We start from the raw sequence: 17500 nt of genomic DNA, 5'->3' as shown, positions 1-17500 counted from the left end.
TAATCTCGCTCATTACTAGCCTGTTCCTCGGCTTATAATTACAAATGAATTTAATCTCATCATTACTAGCCTGCTCATGAGATTACAATAGTTCTCCAGGAGTTCAACAATATCTATAACCCTTATTACATCAGCATTATTAGAAACACGTCTAACGACACGACGTAAGAAAATAATGGTATTGTATGGCAATGAGGTTAATAACGATCTATAAGTATTGTAATACATATCGCCTAACATTACGGTATGCTGTATCACATTAGTTCAATGAATGAAACTATTAAAAAACATTAAGGTAGCTGTAAAAACGAAATGAAACAACAACAACGTAATGACAACAAAAATAACATTGCCTGAGGGATAATATTAACATGGTATTATGTTGACAAAGAAAGAGAAAATTGTAAAATTACTGAAATTTTGAGGCACACGCGTTGAAAATACATTTTGAAGAACTGTTCTTTGCTATTTACATTTGGACATGAAATCTATAGTTGAGAAAATGAAGGCTAATGACTATTGATGTCTATACTTATACTAATCTTTCTTATATTTTCATGTACCTTTGACGCCTAAGTAAGAATGATATGAGGTTTATGCTGGCAACATATGTATACTATAACAAAGCCAATATATTTTAACATAAGCTTTGTCTTCATGAAATTACAACGCACATCATCAAATAATAATGACAATTATTGTTATAATGAATATGCCATGTGAAATTATTCATAGTGTGCAAATTGCGATATTTACACAATATGGACATTGGTGAGAGCTTCAAAGCCTAACCTACATCAGTGTAATAATGTAATTTCTTTTCCAGAAAGGAACTTATTCACTTACGGTACAGGAATGTGAAACGTCTAAACCAATCTTCCACATGGTGTCATATTAACTCTCTTTATTAAATACAATTTTATGGCTACATTCCAGTTTATATAGAATTATCATACGTGCGCGCTGCACCGTTCATAATTTCCCACGTTATGTAGAGAATTCAGATGAGGAAAATATTTGTCATGTACTACTTCGTGACTGATTACAGCGGCATTTGTATTTGGCACTATTACATTAATATTTTAATTTTATATATTAGCTGTAGAAAATAAATTTAATAATGTGAATTGATATCCTTGCTGCGTGTTTTCATTGAATCACCAAGCTGGATCCCTCAATATTATACACAAACATTTTTTTTATAAGACTCTCATGAGATTTTGCTTTCGGTTCAGTATATCGAATTTATTCTGTAATTGTGTTAAATCTCTTTTTACAATCTTTTCTATGAAGTGCACATATCTGAAAGGCCCATTTGTTGTTGTGAAATGCAATGTTATTTTCGTTATTTACTAACTTGTCATCACGCGTGTCTCATTCTATCATTTTTCAATCCAGTACTTTTCGCTTGTATGGTGTGATTAATGCAATAAATCAAGATTTAAAATTATTTCGAAAGATAAAACGTTGTGCGTTTCGAAACCCCTTCATTCTTTCTATCAATATTCAAAGATGTCAAGCATATTGTTCAGCTGTCTTTAGCATATATAGTGCAAGCTTTTTTTCTTTCCAACATATCGAACATTATTTCTCCATGTATTTCCAGGAAAACCTTAGCAAAACCTATGTAGACACGGCAATTGAATTAGTTCTATTTTCAAGAATGGCAATCCAGTAGTTCATTTGGTATATAAACTCAACCAATATTCTCAAACCTACATTCAAGAAAAGTAATATAGATTTCTTGTTTAAAGTCCATATGGGTTTTATAAGATTTCTTCAAAGCTACTGTAATGCCAAATATTTTTGTAAAACACTCAGTTTAAATTACTCCATATTGCGTGTATCTTTGTAATTATTAATTCGGTTTGTTATAAGGAAAATAACATGTCATAGGGAACAATCAATAGTATAACATTTTTCGTAACGTTCCTGAATTTTTTCTTAATCTCTTTTTCCATAACGTGCTTTATTTTTTGGGGGGAGGGGGTTAGCGCTCTCATTTCTAATAAATTGTTAAGCGTTTGGACTAAAGATATGAATGTATATATTGCTAGGCACAAGAACTGAGATTTATCAAAAATGTATCTACAACATGTACATGATATTGCAGGCAAAATTAACTATGCAAAATAAAGGGAAACAAAGATTCATCAGAACAGGGTCTTACATGATTATATGTATTCCATATGCCTTCCTTTTCATTTTAGATGGAATTACGAAAAATCTGGCATGAATGCACTTTAATGAAACTAATATAGCCAAGTTTATTTCACACCTTTATTTCATCCATGCTGATCATCGAAGATACACACACCAAAAGTAGGATTTGCAACAAGAAGTAGATTTGGATAGCAATGATAAATCAAGATGAAATAGTTGATTTTACATTGACCTTGACGTAAACTCAATAATCTAGTCTTTTTTTTTCTATGACGGTGAGTCGCAATATGACGACTTACTAAAAGATTCATAGGCCGACTATGAAGAAGAGACGATAGACGTGTGGAATCTTGCATGCATAAATTTCACAGATAAACTGATATCTTACTGTTAAGAAAAGGACTTCAAAATCAACTACAAGTAATTAGTTGCGAGGTCTCGTGAAAGAATACCTACTGGAAAAGTGTCCATACCCCAATGATATTCATACTGACATGGCTACAACATCAGGGCTTGAACTGCCAGCTCCATCAGTATTGCAAACGTTAGCATCTGAATTCAAAAGGGGAAGAGATAGTCTTGAAAATGAACAATGGTCTGAACATCCTGCACCGGCCGCCAGTGTTCAAAACATGTTGATGGATAAAAGGTGAGTGGCTATAAATCAAATAGCCGATGCTATATTCTGTGTGAAAGTTGTGAATAATCTGCAACATGATCTTGGCACGACGGATATCTCCGCTCTCTGGGTGCCAGATCTCTGGACACCTGATCAAGCACATTGAGGTGAACACCTCATGGGAAAAATCTAACTTCGTTTGAGACAGATAGAGCCGGTTTTCTGGAAAAATTCCCGATCCATGATGGTTGTTTTGTTTACTACTTTGAGCCAGAGACAAGTCATGCAGAGGAAGCACTCCTCCTGACCTGCCTCAAGCAAGGCCAAGACCGTTTCATCTGCAGGGAAGATAATGGCCTTAGTTTTTTTGTATGTAAAAGGCTTGGTGTTTATTAACAATCTTCAAAAGTGTCACACCATCAATGGAAAGTACGATTCCAAATTGCTGAAGTAGTTACCAAAGGCTATCACGATCAAACGTCCAGAACAACTGAGGAAAAGGGATTTGCTCTTTCAAGACAATGCTCCAGTACACAAGCCCTTGTGTACTGCTGTGTGTTACTGTGACTTTGAACTAGTTGACCATTCTCCCTATTCTCATGATAGTGATTTTCGTTTCTTACAAGATCGCGTAAAATACCATAATGTTTGACGATTCTGTTTGCCTATTTCTCATACAGTTAGTCTGTATATCTTCCTCTTACTCTCATTCTATCTCAGGATACATGTGTGTGCATTCTTTTATTATTTTATTTGTTTCAGTCATTTGACTTCGGCCATGCTGGAGCACCACATCTAGCTAGCTAGATAGATAGATAGATAGATAGATAGATATAGATAGATAGATAGATAGATAGATAGATAGATAGATAGATAGATAGATAGATAGATAGATAGATAGATAGATAGATATACATTTCCATGAGAGTTAGAGGTTGGGAAGCCAACCATAACTGGTTGGCTTCCGATATACTGCTGGTAATGTTCCCAATTAGTAATACCCAAGTGCTGGTTATCGCGTGGCAATTTCGCAATCGAGTCTCATATATGCGTGGGGTTAAAAAGTGGTTTAACCTTAATTTATACGGCAAAGAGAAAGTTCGGGGGATACGAAAATGACATACATCAACCGGTAGAATTCTATTATGTCTATTTATTCCAAAACAAAAGGGAGTATTATAAGAATACATAAACATGCAAAGATTGTGTGGTAAAAAATATAAACTAGTAATACATAAAAGAGTAAAAGATTAAAAGATCAGTTCCCTACGGCCGTTTCTGCCAAGAGGCCATGCTATCCTCCATGCTAGCTCCATCTCTTGAGTGTTCTGAAAGGATGAGTAGATAGAGTTTGGAGGTTGAGTGTACCTCCAGGCTTCGTCAGAAGGTTTTAAAATCTAGAAGAGCCAATACATACAGGAGTAAAATATTAAAGATCAGTTCCCGTTTCTGCCAAGAGGTCATTATATCCTCCATGCTAGCTCCATCTCTTCAGTGTCCTGAAAGGATGAACAGATAGAGTTTCGCCGGAGGGTTTTAATGCCTAGGAGAGCCGATACATACAAGAGTCAGTTACTAATAGGCACAGTATATTTTCTTCTTGAAGGGGGCATAAGAAGAATAGGAGCAAGACTTAGAGTGTAGAGGAGTAAAATTTAGTAAAATGGATTAGGTATAGGAAAGAGAAATAAGTCATAGACTTCAAGTGTTGCCTTCCAAAATTCATGTTATTTTGTCCAGTGGTGGATATGTGAATATATTCCTTCTAAAGATGAGTCTTTTTAGGAAGAGTAAATTTAGGCAGTTGTTTTTATTTTGTTTACATATAAATACACGTTATATTTGTGTTTACAGTGGTGTGTTTGAAAGTATGGGGTGAAGTATGGTCCGTGTTTCGGAGGTGGAAATTTATATGTAAAATCTTAGTTTGTATTAAAGCGAGTATGGCACCATGGTGTTCGTGTTCGTTACTTTTTCGATCAACAGTCCCTGAATCCTTGTGTGTAGTGGTTATGGTCAGTCCTGCAACTTAATTGGTAAGCTATGATTTTGAAAATTATGACGCGGTTCTGGTTTGTTGATGACTAATTGATAACACAAAAACAAAACAGATGAATATATGACTAAATAAATTATTTATAGAATAAATGGTTAAAAAGCCATGACCACTATGGGCAAGTAGGAGAGCAAAATAACATTCAAACAATATTAAATTAAATCAAATTAAATTAAATTTAGAGAAATAAATAACTAAATAAATGACTGTGAATGAGTGCGATAACTAAAGCAATATGACTAAGGGGATATGATTTAAGGAAGAGCATAAGAAAAAATAAATTTTTACAAACGTATAAAATAAAAAATACAAATATAAATACATATGCATCTACCAGGGGAATCGGCTATGTTGTTAAACATAATATAGGAGGATTCATTTTTGTTGGAAGGCGTAATAAGGAGGATTATCTGACAAGGGACAACAAATAGAACGGACCGGATCGATTGCTTGTTTTTCTGAGTTAGAGTTATTTATTGCTAAAACCTATACTAGTAAAATATAGAATAATGGACATAAAGTATTAAATGGATGGCACTGTGTTATAGCATTAAATTATTTAATTATGTGCTTCATTGAGTGTTTAAGGTAAGCGGGGCAGTAGTTTGAAGAAAAATGTTTACATGTATGTATGCATATATATACATATATATATATATACATATATATATATATATATATATATATATATATATATATATATATATATATATAATATATATATATATATATATATATATATATATATATACATAATACATACATACATACGTACATACGTACATATATATATATATATATATATATTATATATATATATATACAAATACATCTAACGGTAAATCCATGTACATATAAAGGTGGGGTAACCCAAGCATTTCCAGCTAACAAATTAAATAATTAATTTGTTCTGTAGTTGGATGATATTCAATTTATGTCCGAGGGTAGGGGAAATATCAGATGTAGATGCAAATAAATGTATTATTTGGATGAATGTAGCAGATATGGGGTGCAGACATGTAGGGATTCTGAGGTATTACGTACACTATATTATCCTCAATTATCCAAATGTACATAAAGGTTTATATCTATAAATTTATAATTTAGCCCATTGGATAGTGTTCCATATTGTTATTACTCTGCTCACTCTGTACGGCTAAGTGAGGGGAGGGAGTAATGTTAAGGGGGTAGATATAGACATGCGCGCTTACGCGAATACTAAGTACGTTTTACCCCCTTAACTTTACTCTCTTCCCTCACTTAGCGGTCATTGAAAGAGCTCTTATGTCTCAACAACGGTCAATCACACAGTAATTTCCCTTTGTTTAACTGTCATTTCCATAGCATGTTTTCCGGAGCCCGGTTAACTGAAGAGATGGTGGCGTAGATTTCCACCCCGACATCCGATACTCGGAGTTTTATCGTGGTTACCGGATAATTGTCACATATTACATTTACAGATAAATGTGTATATATATATGTGTGTGTGTGTGTGGTGTGTGTGTGTGTGTGGTGTGTGTGTGTGTATGTGTGTGTGTATGTGTGTGCGTGTGTATGTAATTGTTGATCATCTTGTCTGCGTGATATGTGAATAAATTAAGATAACACTATCTGCTAAAAATAAGGATGTTGGAGTGATATTGAGTTCCTCTTGTGATGTTTTGGGTTATGTAATTGTGAGCCTCAAAGAAAATTAGATCAATATGGAAGTTAACCATAAAAATCCTGGAAAACGTGTATTTTATATTAATTATTGCGGAGATTTCTGAAAAGCTGATATTACACCAAATACAATTTTACAGTTAGCCTTCAATCTGTAATTACAAATTAGACCTCTCCATGTATATACTAGATTATATCGTATATGATATATATCCTAGATTATTATATATCGCAGATTATGTTATGATAAAAGTTTAAAAACAGTCCCTGCTCAACGATAGGTTACTCGCATATTCTGTCTTTATATATCCCAGTCGAAATATATCAATATAGAAATCAAAACGCATCGGTATATTGCACATTTCTGTATTTGTGTATGTGTCTATATTTCTGTACATTAGTGTTAAAATATACATCGAGTGATTACTCCACGTTAGTAGTGATTCAATAGGGGTCAATAAAATGTATATCAATTTGAAATTAGTGCAAAAGTTGATATGACGGACTAAAAGCCATGAACTTGATGCCTCTTGTATGACCGCATTTCGATGGTTGAATTGCGTAAATGAATAATAGAAGTAAACGTCATATGTGGGTATATGTATATCTTCCGACTTATGTACACGAGTGTTTACGTTTAAAGAATGTGTATGTGAAATGAGTATTTTCTTGCACGCGAGTATGATATTGAAGCTCCAACTAATTCTGATATATCTCTACATTATTTTTGATTGATGGGAAAGGAAATTCATAGTCTGTAAGAAAACTGCGATTGGTTGGGAAACTATGACAAGTGTAAGTAGATGATATTATTTGTTATGACATTCTTTGTCAAAGTAGTTTACTAACTTACGAAAACAGAATTGTTTCTAAGTATTTGCAGCTCAATACACGGTTCGATATCATATTTATATAGTTTCCCGCCACTTTGTATGCATCTTCCATTATTATGATAGAATTGAAAGTAAAATTCTCGAATTTGCTCCAATAGTGTCATTCTGCATTAATCCGTCTCCGATTCAGTTGTACAATTTGCATGAAATTTGCTTTTTATATTCTTGAATTACTCTACCATGAAATCTTTATTCTGCATTTATTTACAACAAATATATCATTGCATCAATAGTGATTTATTCTTATATTCGATGCACCTCTTTTCTAAAGTTGTTCGTTTTATTTAAAATATTTCATCTACTCTCTTGATATTAAAGCAACGTATTTCCAATACTTAATGCCCCAGATCGTCCCAGCAAATGAGCTACAGATAAAAGTTGTTTGTGATCCCCGCACTTTTAGCAATAGTGTTCGAGTCTTTGTGAAATTTCCCACTAAAATCATGAAATATTATGGTGCCGTACAATTTAGTCCTTTATCTATCTATCTATCTAGCTAGCTAGCTAGCTATCTATCTATATAAATACAGTGTACATTTAAGCACACAAGAGGTATCCATCATAGGACTCCATGCACGCTAGATAGAACAGTTCTTTTTTCATTCCCTTCGAGGTTTTATCCCTAATAGTGGTTTGGAATTTAACTGTTTTATCTAGCGTACAAGGAGTCCTATGATGGATACCTCTTATGTGTTTCAATGTACACTTTATTTATATGAATAATATATAGTATTTTGACTAAATTTTTATACGCTAGGCCACTGGTAGTAGACATTTCTAATATTTCTAATTACCCTTTATATTATTATTTATCTATCTATGTAGATCGTTCTTTATATAGTACTGGGTTGGCAAGTAAGATCCGGCCGTTTTAAAAAAAAATTGGAATTTATTACGTTTTAAATTTTGGAATCTATGTTTTCGACAATTCTATTTTTGAATCACTTTGGTAACTTTTTTTCTAGTTAATTTTAGTTAATTTTTGTTTATTTACAAATCATTAAAATAGAATGCCAAGTTAAGAAAAACCAGCATTTTCAAGACCTCCTTGTTTTCGCTTTTAATTAAGTTTCTAAGGCCGCAAATGCTGCTCTCGACATTTGTGCTGTGTATGGAGAGAGTGCCCTGACTGAAAGAACCGCTCATACCAAGATCAAACATAAAAATTTTAACCTCAAAGACGCACCTCGTTCTGGCCGTCCTGTTGAAGTCGGTGAAGAACGATTACACCAAATTTTGCATATAAATTCTCGTGAAACGACAAAACAACTGGCAGAGAAAATGGAATGCTCCCACACTAATATAGAGAAGCATCTTCACTCGATGGGTAAGGTTCAGAAGTTTGGAGCATGGTTTCTGCATGCTTTATGTGACAACAACAAGAATCAACGAGCCACAATCTCTGCTGGTTTGCTTGCTCGTCTCCGCTCAACTCATGGACACAATCAACAATTTCTTTACTTAATCGTTACTGGCAACGAATGAGGGAACCTGCACATCAATATGAAGTACCGTAAGGAATGCCTTAGCCCCGGTAAACCAGTGACACCGCGAGTGAACAATTCTTAATAAGATAACGAAGATGTATAGTAAAAAAAATACTGCACTTTATGAACACCTTTTGCAGAATAAATCAGGAATACGATGAATATGATGCTATTTAATATGATTAGTACCTGCATGAAAGATTCGATCAAGTTGAAGAATACAGAAACACTAAGGACTGGTGGCTAAACAACGGAAGAGTTTGGTGTCAAGGTTAGGATGCAAAGGAATAGAGTAGAGTGGAGAGACATGTGGGTCGGTGGTACGGGAGTAGTGGAAATTATGAAGGCTTTTTGTTTATGCGTAGATATAAGGGTTACACATGTTTTAGTAATAGACGACTGAGGAAGATGGTTAGTTTTATCGTTAATGCCACTTACATTACATTTATTATTATGCCACATACATTACATTTACTTTGAATTTTTTTTTTAGAAAATTATGGCAATTTGAATATGCGCTAATTGATGACCTGCATCAAGAGATTTCTATTATTCTTCATGTGAATTGAATTTTCTTAATGCCCCTATACCGTAGAGAAAAGATAGGTCTGGTTAAACAACGCTGTAGAGGCTACACATGTATCAGTGACAGCTTTAATTTCCGCATTGCAACGTTGCCTTGAATGGATAGTAGAATTCCTTTTTGGATGGATTATAATGTATTTCCCGTCAAGTCATTAGATGTGGTAGAAGTATAAAGTTTCGGTGTTTGGGGATGGGTTAATTTGTTAAAGGTACACCCGGAGGAACAAGTTTACAGTAGTAAAATGTTGGTTAAATAGTTTAACTGCTGAATAAGTAAACACGGTGAGGTTTCCACAGCGTATACAATAACCTCCCTTATGCAGTTGACACTGGAACTGTAAGGAGTGTTAGTTCTTTAATTAGGTGGGCTTAATTTACTGTCTAGAAGTATTGAGGTATTGTTATTATATGTACTGTTATGTACAACGTCACTTCCAGTTGGTATGTGTCATTTTTATAGGGCATGCTGTCGTTTCAGTTGGGTGGTTAGGATTGACTTCCACCGCCATATATCGATTTTTCGGTTCGTTGGCAATGCACGGTTATGACGTGAGTATGGCTTCTGTTAATTTCTCTGCAAAACGTGGGTGTTTCGTTATATATGGTGTTATTTCGATAGCATTTGTTATTTTAATAGCATTGTATGTTTATAATTTGTTAGTGTATATTACTTTATTATATATTTCCTCATTTCAAGTGTATATTCATTTATTAATTCTATAATTAAGGATAAGTTGAGTTGTCTCCAAGTAACAGAGTGCATGACTGTTGAATTATAATGAATCATTTAGTTTTTTTTTTATTTACGACGTGTTATTATATATATTTGGTTTCATTAAAAATGTATATGTATGTATATATTTATAAATAAATTGATATACGTTTAATTATATTTCCATATTTTATTGTATTACCTTCAATAAGCAATTTGTTTGGTTAATATATTTTATAGCGTTGAAATTGTTTTATAGATATTCATCCAAGATCGTCCTTTTCCCTGAAAATTGTTGCAAAACTTTGCAAGATGTACTATTCCACTAGTCTTTATCAGGTTTCTTTTTCGTGTAATATCATATTCATGATGCGATATTGTTTCAGAAATAAAGTACCAAGCAGTCGATGTTCATTGTATTATCTGACTGCAATTTTAGGCATCTGTTCTTTGTTATGAGTACTACTTTGTAGCGATAAGTTATCTAGATATGCCTACTCTGTTGTTCTTACTTGTAGTAATTAAGTTGATGCATTCCTAGATACCGTTTGTTTTTGTAACAATGTTTACACCACCGGAATTGATGATACGGCACGTGTGTCAAAACCATAGTGATATCCGCTTGTCATTTCATATACAGGTACATCTTTCACTTCCCCTCTCTTTCACTTTTAATCAAAAGTAAATAAATATAAATTTTTACGGAAGTTAACGAACAATTATATCGTCCCATATTAACGAATTTTGACAGCCCTGAGGAGTATACCGAAAAGAATGCCAAAATTAGACTGTGGTGAAGAAGAAATTTTGAAAAATCAGCGTAAAAATTCGGAAAATCCAACATGTGGGAGTTCTTATCCGAAACCCTGATATTATTGTAATTAGCCATTACTCATTTTGCCCCCAATTTGGATCACGTTTTGAGAACGGAAAATTATCGAATTAGTCATTACTGTGGGGGATAACTGATATGGAGTCCAACAGAGAAAAGAATATTAATTATTAAACATAAAAAATTATACTGATATTTTATTAGCAACCTGAATTACAATGAGGTTGAATTTGAAATAATACCTAAAAGAAATGCACTGTCACACGACTGTTTCAAAAGTCTCTCAGCTTCAACAACAAATATGCTTACCATTTTTCCTCCAAAAGATGATGCTAGAAAACAAATGATGTCTTCCACAGAAACATAACATAGCCTACACATGCAGTTGCACCTTGGGATCACTGTCTCTCTTATTCACCAGGTACTTTTTGGCAACCTCCTGTTCCTGGATTGCAAATGCATGGCCGTCAGTGTGATGTGATGTAGTGGTGTTGTATCCATGAGAAGCTGTGCTCTGTGTCAATTCTACAGTCTTCTTCAAGCTACCGGACAACATACCGATGCACAATCTTTTGTTTGTATGCTGAGTGCTTCCCATCTTGGTCTTCTCTGAGGTAAGAGACCCATGCTGTTTTGGAGCTGTATAGGAGATCATCAGGGAGAGAGTGCTTCTTGAGGAGCTCACTACTACCACGTATAATGTTGCTCGCTTCACTTTTTAGCACTGCATTTATATATTTATTTTTCATGCTGTTGTTTAGCAGGTGCTGCCTGATTAATACCATATGACATTCGAAGGCCGTCTGCACTGATCTCAGACGTCTACCACTTTCATTTCATCTTAGGTAGAACCTGTCAACATTACTGTTTCTGTGCAAGTTCCCAGTTGTTGTCAGGATTTTGCGGATTTTGATATCTATGGAATGAATTTACACTGCACACCAATGAATTATCCCAAATGTTGAGATCAGCACTATAACTGCAAATGCATTGTGGAATATTGCTGTTTTGTTGTAAAAAAGTGAGTTATGAGGGCCATATTTTCCTAAGTTTTGTGTAATATTCTTGGGTCGCTATCTTTATTCACAGTCCCTTCTTTTGATGCATTTTCATTTATGCCTAGTTACTTGTAGCATTCTTTTTGTCAATGGGGGAGACAGAAGACGGTTCATGCACAGGTTTGGGCTTTGGAGGACTGACATTCCTCGTTCTATAACCAAATATGAGCATTTCTTTTAGCCAAATTCCATGCTTATATCAACTGAAAATGTTGTATTTAATTCCAGGTTGCCTTTTTGACATTGGTAATAATCTTAGTAAAAATCTTGAGGTCGTCGAAAAGGAAATTATTAGTTACGCTGTTTTCTGTAGTAGGAACGATAGAGGATTCAATGCCAAAATGATAACAAGTATAGAAAGACTTTCTCCCTGGAATATTCCCTTTGAAATGCCTATACTATTAGAAACAATTATTCTGTTCTCAGTTGTAAAGGTACGAACTGTTGACCATGTCATTGTGAGTCTCTCTATAGCAGCAATTAAGGTAGTAGGTACTTTTGACAGATGTAGGCACTTCAAAACCCATGACTGTGGTGTAGAGTCGAATGCCTTCTTATAGTCAAGCCATACTGTCCACAAGGCTTCTACCTTGTTTTGTTACTTCAGACAGTACGACTGTGTATCATAAAAGTTGTTCGGCACATCCCCACACTCCTTTATTTCCACCAGGCTGTTCATCAGTCGTACTGCTGTTCGACTCACAATGGTCCTGTAGGAATTGGTTGAGGCAACTAGTGTACAGTTTGTAAATAATATTTAGGCAAGCAATGGGCCTGTGGTTTCCTGCCATTTCATTGATTTTATTTTTGGCAACAAGAGTGATCCTTGCTGTAACACGCCAATTTGGAATACCAGCCTGTCCTTCCATAGTCCTTTTAAACACACATATCAATTGGTCTCTATAAAATGCCAGCTTCTTTTACCAATATCCAACTGTTAGGTCCCTTCCAGGAGTCTTCTCATTCTGCAGCTTGCCTACGGCTATAGCGAAGGTTTCTGCATCGATTTTATGTTTTACTGTTAGTGTTGGTACAGTATTCTCTCCCAACTGTATTTAACCACGATGCATTCAGGTTGAAGTCCCTTTTTCGTTCCAACTTTTTCACCAGACTGACTGTAGGAATTCTTGGGAGGGTGCTTTCTTAATGGTAATGTTTTCCTTCCTCTTCTCGCTGTATAACGCTTGTGGGCTAGAAATATATATTCGATTGATACTGGGTCGTTCAAAAATCCGATTGCAGACGAATAACTGTAAGAAGTAAATGAATAAAAGAATAATCAAACCTAAAAATGTTTCCCTTGAACTGTAGAGGAATGCGGGGGTGACTTTTGGCCTACACCAACGAATAAGATCTAGAATACATGTATTGTATATGTATGCATGCCATTATTCAGTTTTATTTCAAGATTTCTTGCCAATGGAGAACGATCCAACCTAGATCTTCTTTGGTTCTAACCTATTGTCTAACCTAAATCCAAGACTTCTTCATTGGAATTTCAACATCAACAGTCATTTTTGTATGTGTGTTCGTATATGAGCAGATCTGTATGTTTTCTTATACGTAGGTATACTCATGCATGATGTTGCGTGTCGAGACATGATCATATATACTTAAATGATAAAGTCCTGGATATTTATAAAGAATTTTACAGTTCTAGTGATTGATTGGATCTGCAATGTTTTCTTTTTAAAACATATGGCTCAAGAGGTACTCTTCCCAATATTTACCTGCTATTATTTTTAATTTCGTGTGAAGTGCATAAGAAGCTAATGCACATATATATGTAACTGCAAGTTTAAGGAAGCAGTAAGCAAGTTTAAGGAAGCAGTAAGCAAGCATAAGGTATATCTCAGAAGGTCAGGTATGTTATTATATAGATGCTTGTAAAACATATATAAAAAGAAAAATTGCCAATCGCGAAAACTCATTTAAGGACATTAAAAAGAGGAATAGCACCAAATTAGTGTAGAAATCAAATAAATAGCAAGTAGAGCAGCTGATTAAATATAAACTCCTTTATAAATAAATTTAATATTAACAAGCGCTATAGGAATAAAATTAACGATATCCATAAATTTAATTTGATAAAAATTTAATAAATTAATAATAGAGCAATAGCTTATAATCAACAGTAATAGTAATAATAAAAATAGTACAAGTGGTAGTAATAGCGATAGGGATGATAATAGCAGTAACGACAATAATAACATACATTAAATAACCTGATACTAAATATACTACAATTCACCACTCCAAGACTAAATGAACTTATTGACTAGTGAACGATTCTTGTTTTTCTAACCAGCAGAATTTTAAATGTCAAAATTTAGACTGTTTTTTAGATTACTAGCACCACGCATATGAAATTTTAGGTAGGACATATATTTATTTGAGACAGGATCTGAAACGCGGTTAATAGCACACCAAAGAAGCGGCAATTATTACCAAACTTGCACATCAAGAAGCAATATTTTGTAGTGTGCAACAGTTTGCAGCAGAATTTGTAGGTGCACACATGGAAAGAGCTGACTGACAGCAAAATAAAACTGGATATCTAAATCGCTATTCTCCTAATTGTTAATTTCATACTTCTTCTCTACCGACAACGTGCAGTCTTTATACAGACATGGATTTACCGACGTGAAGAACTAATATGAATAGTAAAATAAACTGAATGGAATTTTTCTAAACTCACGGAGGTCAGTCAGATTTCACTACCGGGAAAAACTAATACGTACCCACTAAGATTATATATCACTACCTTACTATTTTGGAGGAGAAGCACACTCGAAGATGTAGAGAAGTTACTATTATAATGGAGGGCGTTTTATGGGGCTACCATAGTTTTCTCGCTGATAAAGAGTTTAGTCCCAAAGACAGCTGACCAAAGATCCCTTCAAAATATGATGGGGGGAATGCCTCTCTACAAAAGTAAACACTAGGTGATCATATCTCTTAGCCAACGGTCTTCAAGCTTCGATCTCGAGCCACCTTGTGGTCAACTAAAGACCCTTCGTCTGAAGATACGCCACAAGTCTAAACCCCTTATGATCGAGAAACCCAGAGTAATCATATAAACCGGCCCGCATTATGAAATATAGATGTATTATATATATATATATATATATATATATATATATATATATATATATATATAATATATATATATATATATATATATATATATATATATACAAATATATATATACATATATATATAAATTTAAAATTGCTTTTTAAGAATATCAGAAAAGACCTGGTTGATGGTCCCAACTTCAGGGTTCTTTTGCAGGATTTATAAAAAGTGGACGACAGCTGCAATAAGTGTGGCACTTTTGAGAGGGGAATATGTTTAAAAAATTACATAATTAACAGATAGTCAAGTATTTACTTTTACTCAACTATAAAGCAGCCCTCAATCGTACGTTTGCATGTCATGGTAATACATACCAAGTTCTCTTATATTGCTTTTGGTTTATATATACAACACCACACAAGATATCATAAGAAGATATAGTTTCACTCGCACCAACTTGAACAAATGTAACACTTACAACGTGACATTAGAATCATGGGGATTCCTGAAGCCGCACTCCAAATTCATTTTGGATGCGTTCAGTGGTGCAAGGTGAAATGAAATTTATCTTGCAAACCGGACTGACTGCCGAAGTAGCGAATCCAAGCCAGAAATTAAAGTGTAATGTTCGTGGATAGATGGCCGTTGCTTATATATATTTATACATATATATATGTGTGTGTGTGTTTGCATGCGTGTGGTGGGGACTACTTGAATGTATATAAATATATAAACACACATATATATACCAATGTGTATGTGTGCGTACGGTGGGGTGGTTTAGTGTGTGCGTCCCTGTGCTTTGTAAATTTTGAGTGTGTACGCAAATACAGTGATATGTGTGTTTGTATATATGCATGTATGTATGTACGTATGTGTACAAGTTCAAAGCTGAAAAGAACACAGATAAGAAGCCAGAAAAAATATCAATTTATAATATGCCATTATGAAGCATATAAGTTTCCTTTGAAGGTTTTTGGGCTTCTTTCTCTTTTTTTCTCTTCTAACTAATTTTTAGGCCTGTTTTTGACTCATATAGAGATCACAACATTTTTCTGACGAACAATTTTATAGCGAGTGAAATTTATATGATGTTGCTATTGTTCATTTTCATTTTTGCCATATTCATATTCTCTACTTTACTTTGTTTACTAAGCGTCTCTGTGTCACATCAAAGCGTTGATTGATTTCAGAGGGAAAGATTTATGTTTAGTATATCTATATGTAAATTCTGTGATGCTAGCGAGTTCATTTTTATTTATATATGTTTCAATTTTTGGGTAGCTGTTATGATTTTTTTTTTATTTTACGCTCTCACACAAAAACATTAATACACAACTATCTCTCAATCTCTCTCCCTTGTTCTCTCTATCTCTCTCTGTTTGTCATTCTATTTATATATATATATATATATATATATATATATATATATTATATATATATATATATGTGTGTGTGTGTGTATGTGTGTATGTATATATGTATATATATTTATATATATGTATATAAGTGTAAGTGTATATACACATGCATATTTATACAATACCCGCATATCCACAATTCGTGTATCTATCTATCTATCTGTATATACACTTACGCATATATACATATATATAAATATATATATATTCATATACACATAAACACACATACACACGCACGCACACATACACACACATACACACATACACACACACACACACACACACACATATATATATATATACGGTATATACGTACATATATTCTTTCCACAAAGGAATATTAATAGCACATTTAGAATATTCATCTCCACCAACAACAACAACAACAATAATATTAATGATGATGGTGATGATGATGGTAGTAATAATAATAATAACAACAACTACAACAACAACAACACAAATCATGTCTAATCAGCCGAATATTTTTGTGAAAGACCATCATAACTGGATGAGCTTCCTAATCGAAATATCAGTCTTAATTGACGGTAATGCCTCTCTGGAGAAATTATCAAAAAATAATATCTAAAAAGAGAGATAACGAGATTGTAGGGACTTCAATATGAAAGGATTTGTCTAATAATGAGCGACTTGGGAATGATTAAAATCTTGCAGTTATATTCATAACTGAAATCCTCGCAAAATTTCCACATCTATGCATCGATAGTAGATACAGGATATCACATCTTGTAGTGATGTGACAAGATGTAAAACGAAAGAAAGTACCGTATCATCCTACTCCCTCTCCACATTCTCCCCTTCATTCTCCTCTTACTACTACTACTACTACTACTACTACTACTACTACTACTACTACTACTACTACTACTACTACTACTACTACTACTACTACTACTACTACTACTACTA

The sequence above is a fragment of the Octopus sinensis genome, linkage group LG7 (genome assembly GCF_006345805.1).
Source record: "Octopus sinensis linkage group LG7, ASM634580v1, whole genome shotgun sequence".
NCBI lineage: Eukaryota > Metazoa > Mollusca > Cephalopoda > Octopoda > Octopodidae > Octopus > Octopus sinensis.
The sequence above is the reverse complement of the archived record's forward strand: the minus strand, read 5'-3'. Positions refer to the sequence as shown.